This window comes from Lepidochelys olivacea, assembly GCF_965140295.1.
Source record: "Lepidochelys olivacea isolate rLepOli2 genome assembly, chromosome: 7".
NCBI classification, from domain to species: Eukaryota; Metazoa; Chordata; order Testudines; family Cheloniidae; genus Lepidochelys; species Lepidochelys olivacea.
In genome coordinates this window covers 90,961,097-90,971,241 of record NC_140417.1, presented here as the reverse complement: position 1 = coordinate 90,971,241, position 10,145 = coordinate 90,961,097, and the positions used below count along the sequence as shown (strand labels likewise).

The 10,145-nt window shown below is 43.4% G+C and overlaps 1 protein-coding gene across 2 annotated transcripts in view; it reads left to right on the top strand.

Moving 5' to 3' along the window:
• The first annotated feature begins 2,882 nt into the window (after positions 1-2,882).
• The window catches only part of ATAD1 (ATPase family AAA domain containing 1), a 31,015-nt gene continuing 23,752 nt past the window's right edge, over positions 2,883-10,145 (top strand). Inside the window, exon 1 of one of the 2 annotated variants that reach the window (XM_084634845.1) lies at positions 2,883-3,000. The gene's annotated coding sequence lies outside the window, so the exon portion shown is untranslated. Of the gene's footprint in view, positions 3,001-3,160; positions 3,361-10,145 lie in introns of those variants that run through there. The other variant, XM_084634846.1, reaches the window with a different exon arrangement.

The following is a 10,145-nucleotide window of genomic DNA, read 5'->3' as shown; positions in this document are numbered from 1 at the left end:
ATTAACATTTCAAACCACACTTCCTTACTTCATGACTGATGAATCCCAGATCTGAGGTCATTATTCCACCCCCAAAGCAATATGGAGAGATATTTGTGAAGGTCACACTAAAGAATCTTTGATAACTCTCACTTATGTTGTCTTTTCAATTAAAAGGTAATAATGAAATATATATTGTTAAGGTTGTAAGAAACATTATATTGCAAGTCCCTGTTTCCGCCTCTCAGCTTCTGTCAAAAATGCTTTTGAACTGATACTTCTCATAGTGTGTGTCTGAACAAAGGTGAATATTTTTTCTGGAAACTTTGCATAAAACCAAGTAAGTAAGTTTTGAGATACATAAGCTATAACACAAGTTTGTTCGTTCATTATGATATTAAATATTATTTGTTCTCTGCTAGAAAAATAGCTTTGTATTACCAAAATAGAATTGTTTACATATGTGGTATTGAGTATCCCACTTAAGGCTTAGAAATGTTTTTGGACTAATAAGGTGTTTGAAGCGTTAAACTGTTTTTGATATGCATTCTGGTCACACAACTATTTTATTATGGCTTTGCTAGTCAGATAGCTATTGTATTATTATTATGCGTCTGCTGGTCAGGCACCTATTGTTTAATATGTGCACTTTGTTGATTTTACACCTGTTGTATTTATGTGGCTGTTGGCTAGACATACAATATGTAACAATTGTACAAAATTTAACATTTGGACCAGAAGAAAAGCCTGGGGTGGGGTAGGGATATGAAGGCGAGTGAAGGAAAACAAATGATTTTCACTAGTTCATCTTTCAGACTTCACAAAGTATTGCACAGCAACTGTATCTAAAAGGCATGGATAGTTTTTACTCAAGGCAAGACCTACTTAGACCTTTCTTTTTAGGTTTATTTAGCATATATTACTAACACAGAAGGTAAGTGTAGTAAAATCTTAACTTTTTACCCTTACTTTTTTTAAACTAGTGGATGGTCCTGCAGTAATCAGACAGCTGAGGCAGTAAACTGAAAAACAAATAATAAATGTTTCTTGATTAAGTAGTTTCCTTAAATTTTATATATCAATAGCTATATAAAATCTTACACAGATTTGATGCTGTTTTTTTCTATAAAAAACTATGTCCTTTTTTATTGTCAGAAAACTGAAGATATATTTTTCAAGTCTCTTCCCTTTATCAAAACCAGAGAAATGAGGATAATATTAACAACAACAAATGTGCCCAGCCTGGAATTACATTATCAATTAGGCGATGTGAATTTGGGTTCTGAGCCAGCAGGAGAGAGAAATACTTTGGGAGCAGAATGCTTCTCCCCTGGGGATAATCTTGCTCTTGACAAGCAACCCCACCTCATCACGCCTAATACTTGAAACAGGTGCCACTCCTGTCGGTGCCACTCCTAAAAGTGCCACTGATGGATTTGGGAGTGAACCATATGGACACACTACTTTTTGGGTGGAAGGAGAATCAAAACAATTTGATGTTTTTGAAAGATGGGAGAGTAATGTTAGAAGAATCTGACAGATGACTGTCAAACCTTAGAAGTGAAGTTGGTGACAAACTAAAATACAAATTTTCTGTACTTGGAATAACATTTTAAACTTTTTATTTATTGGGTTATTATAGTTTATGTTTGTAATAATACAATTATTGTACTGTTAGCATAAAGCTACTATATCTTCACTTGGAATAACATTTCAGTTAATTTTAAATTAGAAGTTAAATAGGAAAAAATCCTCAGCTGGTGTAAATTGTGATGTGGTGCTAAGACAAGATACATGAGCTAAGGATCTATCCCATATTATTTGGGAAGCGAGTTAGCTGAAACATGCTTATGGAATCCATCTTTCTCCATGTGATAAGACACAACTCAAATATAATAGGTCCCAGTCTTAAAAAGATGTCTTTGCTTAACATTATGAGCATGAGGAACACCAATGAAGTCAATGAGAGTACTTGTGCATAAAGTTAAGCATGTGTATAAGTGCTGCAGGATCAGAGACATAATCATTAATAATTTATATACCTCTAACTGCTTGTTCTCAGTAGATTAATTGATCTATATCAAGTAACTTGCACTTGGCTGTATGAAAACATCTGTATTGCATTAGGAAAGTAGTATGTTGGTATATAGATGCTAGAACTAAGGACTAGGAAAGAATTGTTGGGAAAGAACATTCCCAGTCCTGTCAGTTACTTCCTGTGTGACCTTCAACAACTAGTTTTACCTCTCTGTGCCTACATTTTTTAATCTGTACAATATGGATAGTAATCAAGGCCGGGTGTGTTCTGCAGCAAGTCAGAGCTAAATTCTGCACCAGTTCCAGGTACCACTTAAAATTACATATGAAAATGAATTATTTACTTATTACAGCAGCATTTGTCCTATTTAAATTTGACCATAAGTTTTAGATTTAAATGATTTTTGTATTAAAAAATGGGTAACTGGGAGCAGGAAGACTTGGGCACCTCAGAAGGCACAGCAGGCAGTACGGATTTGAGGGGCAGTCACGGTGACCTGCAGCGGAACGGCGATCCTGGTGCATAGACCTGTACAAATGTGTAACAGCCCCAGGCTGCCACGGCGGGGCGGCTCCACCCTCAGCGCGGCGGCTCTGCGCTGGCTGCAGAGTGACTTGGCGGGGAGGCGACAGGCATCGTTTCGCAGTCCGAGGTTGTCGCGCCGAGCCCCGCAGCGGCGGGCCCATCCGGCCGTGGGTGATTGCCGGGCCGGGCGGCGCTCAGCTGGCGGGATCCCTGAGGCCGGCAGCCCTCCATGGGCAGCAGCCGGGTCTGCGTGAGCTTCCAGCGGAGGGAGGGAAGCTACGCCGGCTACCCGCCGTGCGCGGCCAAGGCGGAACCTTTGTGCGGGGCTTCCTGCTGCAGGGCTGGGGGAGGGAGTTAACAGGGACTCGCCGCCGGGGCCGGCTGCTAACTTCCTTCCTTCCTTCCTTCCAGCGCGCGCTGCCCATGACCCGCCGCCTCACGCTGCCGCCTGGCTCGGGGTGAGTGTCCCGTGCGGAGCGGGCCGGTCACAGGCGAGGATTCCCGCACTTGCTCGCGCTTCCTGTTGACCCGCGGCTCTGACTGGGGAGCAGCCGGCGCCTCGGGGGCGGGGGCGTGGGGAAGAGAGGGGCGGTGCTTCCTGCTCGCCAGCCACCGTCGCACCATCGCCGGGGCTGCCCCCGCCACTGCGCCGCTGGGCCGGGGTGCTCCAGTCCCTGCCCTCCTACTGCGTCATTTCTCGCCCGCCGTTGCCCCCGCCGGGCCTCCAGCGGCAGTTCCGCGCCCTCTCCTGCCCCTGCGGCAGCCCCGGGGGGCCCGTCCGCGCCGCTTCCTGAGTGAGCAGCCGCCTTGCTCCAGAGGTACCCGCGCTGTTGCCCTTCAGTGACTGGCGACAATGTTGTGCCCCTCTAGTCTCCTCGAGCTTCAGTTTTTAAGGCGCTTTATATGGTTGAATCGTCCCAATACCCCATGTCACTGCTGTTTTGCCGGTGGGGAATTGAAGCCTGTAGATATTTAATGACTTGCACAGGCTTGCAGAGGAGGTCTGCAGCTGAGCGAGGAATTGACCTGACGTCTCCCGACTGTGCCACTTCTGTGTTTTCCTAGTTTACCGATTTTGGTGTGCATGGACAGCATAGGCCCACATTCGTGATCAGCCGATGATGCTCACACTTGATGGGAAACAGGGTGGATTAAAAAAAAAAGAAGAAGAATCGGATTTTTTATTTAAATTGGATTTTTTTTGATAAAATGCTTTTTGAGAGAAAAACCTATCTAAAGATAGATACATTGTAGCTCAAAGATCTCATCATGGAATAGGGATTATAAATTCTAATTCTGTAGGATGAGACAATATATTCATGTCATGTTTAAGAAAAGTTTTGTAAATGAGTTCCAATAGTTCATGGATTAGGGACCATATCTTATGGGGTTCCTGGGGCTTCTGTATACATTATTTAAATTAATCTTTCTATTTACCCAATGGGGCTCAGTCTAGAACGGGGGAGGCAACCTATGGCAAGTGAGCTGATTTTCAGTGGCATTCACACTGCCTGGGCCTTGGCCACTGGTCCCGGGGGCTCTGCATTTTAACTTAATTTTAAAATGTAGCTTCTTAAATATTTAAAAAAACGTTATTTACTTTACATACAACAATAGTTTAGTTATTATAGACTTATAGAAAGAGACCTTCTAAAAATGTTAAAATGTGTTACTGGCACACGAAACCTTAAATTAGAGTGAATAAATGAAGATTCGGTACACCACTTCTGAAAGATTGCTGACCCTGGTCTAGAAGATCCCATCAGAGACGCTTAGTTTTGCAGTTCTCAAACTGTGGATTTGTGTCTCCAGAGATAATATGCTTGTTAACAGCAAAAATGTTTTTAAATAAAAAAAAAAGAGAGGTGAGAAAAACAGACCTCAACTCTGTTGTCCGTTTGCCAATTTGTGTACACAGAGTGAATCCCTTACCTCTCTCTAAAAGTGAAAAGTTTCAAAAAGTTCAATGACTAGAAGATTGTTGGAGGTGGACTATATCTGGACAAGGAGAAGCAGTCTGAAGATAAATGTGAGAAGGGAGGGACAGGCAGTAGAAACAAGAGTGAAACTGTTTGAGTCACATATTCCAGAAGTCTTGAGGTCTTTGAGTGTAGCCTTCATTGATGTGAGAGAATGGTATGGTAGATCTCAATAGAAAGGAAAACCTATAATGACAGGAGGCCCTAAAAGAGACCCTGTTTGGGTCTCATCTATCTCTGAGTTTTGAAGAATATGTATTAAGGTTATAACAAACAACAAGAATACACTTTTAGGTAGAAATCCATGATTAAATCGAGTCTTCCTGACAAGTGATTTAAATCAAATCCACCCTGATGGGAAGAGCTACATGTTGCTTGTGAGAATCCTTTAGCTCACCCAAATACTAAAGAAAGGGGTTGGTGTGAGCTCTTCCTTTTTTTTTTTTTTTTTTTTTAAACGGTTTGCCTCTGAGCTTCTAGCAAATTTATAGCATGGTTTTTGGATTAACCTGCAATAGGGACTAAACCATATATAATTGATGCCATCTGCCCTCATAGAGAAATGAAGTCCAGTATCCCAACAACTATTTGACTTTGTGTTCTGTACCGTAGCTCAAACGTTAGGACTACTATTGTTGTATGTACGTTGGGTTACATCTGTTTCCAAGTTATAAACCCCCCGTTTAACACTGTCAAGCTTTCTTGTATTAGGTCAAAATATTCTGGGTTTAGACTTTGGTTGAAGGTGAACTGGTGGTCTTGGGCATGTGTAAAATAATAACAAAAAGTGGTTTGACAGTTTCTAGATGAGGAGAGGTGAGGGAAAACAAATTTACCAATTATAAAAACAAATCTCTCTTTCTCTGGGTTGTTTTTAAAAAAGTGTGCCATAACAGCTGGGGGATAGAAAGCTGAAATTGGCAGGAAAATAGGCTTTACTTAAAAATGTTTGTAAAGATTCAGGTGAAAAATGTTTTGATTTGATTGAGTTTTTAGGATCAAAATTCAACATGGTCTCATGTACTGTACTATTTTTGGGGGTGTACAAGGTTTTTAGCACGTTTTACTGACAGTCTAAGCAGAATTGTTATAGCTAATTTAACTGTTTAATGCGCATGGATGCTTCCAAACGGGGCATGCTGAATGAAGCAGTTCTCCTGTGGAGCACATTTTTAACATGTATTGGCAGAGTTTTCTATGACATTAAACCCTTTCCTCACTGACTAAAGTGCTCATGCAAAAAGCAGTGGTTCTTTGCATGGAATGTTAGTTTGTGCTACTGTACCTCCCCTCTAGTATATATCCAATAGTCTTTATATGCATTTGACATTGGGCCGATTATTTGGGGAGAGTCCCATGAGACATACTGGATGTTTTAAAAGCAGAGAAGGCATGCTGCAACCTCTCCTTTAATCTTGTGACCTCCTGATGTCCTTGGTGTGGTCTCTGACTCTTTTCAGACAATATTGCCACAATAAAAACAGTGCTATTTATAGCAAATGAAACTACAATCGGAAGGAGAAATGACTCACTTTCTTAGTACCATTTTTACCTTTATATAAGTGATAAACTATGTGTAACTTAAAGAAGAATTATAAGCGAGCCGGGGGGCCTGTTTAGGGATTAGAATTTAGGATAGCCAGGGGCTGTATTGAGGTGATTGGTATTACTGTGACAGATTCTGAAGACTTGATTACCAATGATTTTGGCACTCATACATGCTCATTTAAGAGAGGATGATGGAATTCCAAGAGAAGGTTGTGAAGTACAGATATTTGAGCCCCCTCATTTAATCCATGGTGTGCACTGGAGCCATGTTAGGAGGAGGAGGAAATGCCTAAAAGGGTTTGAGGTGAGGTGCTTGCCAGTATGCTTTGTTTTGTGGTAGCAGCTCAGAGGCCACAGTTATGGATCAGGTCCCTGTTGTATTAGGTACTGTACCAATACAACAAAAAGACGGTCCCTGAGCTAAAGTGTTTATAATTTACCAGGAAAATATAGCAAATGGAAGAAAGAGAAGGTACCTGAATAAAAGCACTCAGCTATTATCTATGCTTACATATTGAAAAGAGTAGTATTTGCTCTTGCTTGGATATCTGTGGAGAGTCAAGAATTTTTTAATGATCCAATAAGCAAAGTATGTCTTGGGAGTGGAAGAGAAACCAGAACAGCTGCCCAGTTTTGTATGCTTGTGGAGGGCTATTGTACAAGCAGGTAGAAAATGGTGCAACAACAAAAAAAAATTAAAATGCAGCCATTGGTCAGACAAAACTTTCTTAGGGCAGTTAATCAAAGGCTCAACTCTTTCTCAGTGAACTGATAGAAAAATTCATTAAAATACGTTGAGCAAAAAGTCTTAAAATAGTTTAGAAAAATTAACAAAAGAGCCAGTTTTCAGCTTAAAAGCTTTTTTTATAGTGTAGTATTTCACTGCAAGTGATTTGATCACGCAGGGATTGCTAAATAAGCATCTTATTGACGATTCTTTGGTGTTGGGTGAATATTTTTATTCCCTTTGCTTCAACAAACCAGGTTTAACAAAATCAGCAAACTGTCTGCATAATTCTAATTAGTTAATTGAGCTCCTAAAAAGGCAGGCTTTATCTAATGTGTAAGTATATATTGGAAATTTAAGAGTACAATATATTCCTAAAAATAAAGATGATTTTAAAAGAAAAGTTTTTAGTGATCAGTCTTAGAACGTGTTAGCCAGCTTTAGCAGTCCTCTGGTAGGCACTGAACTGTAGTGCTCTTTTATTCCAGTCTGCTCAATCCATGTATGGCATTCAGGCAGAACAGAATGGCATCACTGTCTTAACATCACTGCAGGATCTTTGCATTTATGACTGAATAGCAGTTAGCCAAAAGAGGGGAAAAAATTAAGGGTACTTAGATTCTAAATCATCCAGCTTGGCCCTGGCTGTCAGCTCAGTGTGGAAGTCAGCCATGGAGGAGAAATGGTTCATGTTGCCAAAGGATCTCTTACTCAGTCACTCTAGACCAGTGGTCTCCAACCTTTTTACACCCAAGATCACTTCTGAATTTAAGGATCTACCCCACCCCTTTCCCAAAGGCCCCCCGACTCCCTCATTGCTTGCTCTCCCCCACCCTCACTCACTTTCAGAGGGCGGAGGGTTGGGGTTTGGGAGGGGGTGTGGGCTCTGGGCTGGGGACGAGGGGTTCACAGTGTGGGAGGGGACTCTGGGCTGAGCCTGGGGCATGGATTGGCATGCAGGAGGGGTGGGGGTGCAAGCTCTGGGAGGGGGCTCAGGGTGCTGGCTCCGGGAGGGGCTCAGGGCTGGGGGTTGGGGTACAGCCTCCTACTGGGTGGCACTTACCTCCGTCAGCGGTGCAGTGAGGCTAAGGCAGGCTCCACACCACTCCCAGAAGGGGCCACCGTGCCCCTGCAGCCCCTGGGTTGGGGCAGGAGGCACGTGGCTCTGCGCACTGCCCCTCTCTGCAGGCGCTGCCTCCAAAACTCCCATTGGCCACAGTTCTCTGTTCCCAGCCAATGGGAGCTGTGGGGGCAGTGCTTGCAGGCAGGGCCACTTCCAGGAGCGGTGTGGGGCTGCAGCAGGCAGCCCTGCTGTGCCACAGTGGCGGATTGTCTGGCTATGTAGACTCCCTCCTCAGGCCCTACACTACCAGCACTCCCAGCTACCTTCGAGACACCACTGACTTCCTGAGGAAACTACAATCCATCGGTGATCTTCCTGAAAACACCATCCTAGCCACTATGGATGTAGAAGCCCTCTACACCAACATTCCACACAAAGATGGACTACAAGCCGTCAGGAACAGTATCCCCGATGATGTCACGGCAAGCCTGGTGGCTGAACTTTGTCCTCACCCATAACTATTTCACATTTGGGGACAATGTATACCTTCAAATCAGCGGCACTGCTATGGGTATCCGCATGGCCCCACAGCATGCCAACATTTTTATGGCTGACTTAGAACAACGCTTCCTCAGCTCTCATCCCCTAATGCCCTTAACTCTACTTGCGCTACATTGATGAAATCTTCATCATCTGGACCAATGGAAAAGCCCTTGAGGAATTCCACCATGATTTCAACAATTTCTATCCCACCATCAACCTCAGCCTGGACCAGTCCACACAAGAGATCCACTTCCTGGACACTACAGTGCTAATAAGTGATGGTCACATAAACCCCACCCTATACCAGAAACTTACTGACCGCTATGCCTACCTATATGCCTCCAGCTTTCATCCAGACCACACCACACGATCCATTGTCTACAGCCAAGCTCTACAATACAACCTCATTTGCTCCAACCCCTCAAAGACAAACACCTACAAGATCTCTATCAAGCATTCTTAAAACTACAATACCCATCTGCTGAAGTGAAGAAACAGATTGACAGAGCCAGAAGAGTACCCAGAAGTTACCCACTACAGGACAGGCCCAATAAAGAAAATAACAGAACGCCACTAGCCATCACCTTCAGCCCCCAACTAAAACCTCTCCAACACATCATCAAGGATCTACAACCTATCCTGAAGGACGACCCATCCCTCACAGATCTTGGGAGACAGGCCAGTCATTGCTTACCGACAGCGCCCCCCCAAACTGAAGCAAATACTCACCAGCAACCACACACCACACAACAGAACCACTAACCCAGGAACCTATCCTGGCAACAAAGCTCGATGCCAACTGTGTCCACATACCTATTCAGGGGACACCATCATAGGGCCTAATCACATCAGCCACACTATGAGAGGCTCGTTCACCTGCACATCTACCAATGTGATATATGCCATCATGTGCCAGGAGTGCCCCTCTGTCATGTACACTGGCCAAACTGGACAGTCTCTACGTAAAAGGATCAATGGACACAAATCAGATGTCAAGAATTATAACATTCAAAAACCAGTCGGAGAACACTTCAGCCTCTTTGGTCACTTGATTACGGACCTAAAAGTGGCAATTCTTCAACAAAAAAAACTTCAAAAACAGACTCCAAGGAGAGACTGCTGAATTGGCATTAATGTGCAAACTGAATGCAATTAATTTAGGCTTGAATAAAGACTGGGAGTGAATGGGTCATTACACAAAGTAAAACTATTTCCCCATGTTTATTCCCCCCTACCCCACCCCCACTGTTCCTCACACATTCTTGTCAACTGCTGGAAATGGCCCACCTTGATTATCGCTACAAAAGGTGTTCTCCCCCCCGCCCTCCTGCTGGTAATAGCTCACCTTACCTGATCACTCTTGTTACAGTGTGTATGGTAACACCCATTGTTTCATGTTGTCTGTGTATGTAAATCTCCCCCCTGTATTTTCCACTGCATGCATTCGATGAAGTGAGCTGTAGCTCACGAAAGCTTATGCCCAAATAAATTTGTTAGTCTCTAAGGTGCCACAAGTCCTCCTTTTCTAATTGCCTGGGAGAGTCCCCAGGATCGACGGGTTGGTGACCACTTCCCTAGACCTAAAAAGGAAGGCAGTCAGTGGTTCAATGAGGCTGCTCAAACTTTTCAGACTTGAGACCCTCCTTGTTCAGTAGCACATAGTCCTGGTCTACACCTAAAAATTAGATTGACCAAGCTACCTTGCTCAGGGCTGTGAAAAATTTTTCAACCTGTGTGATGCCA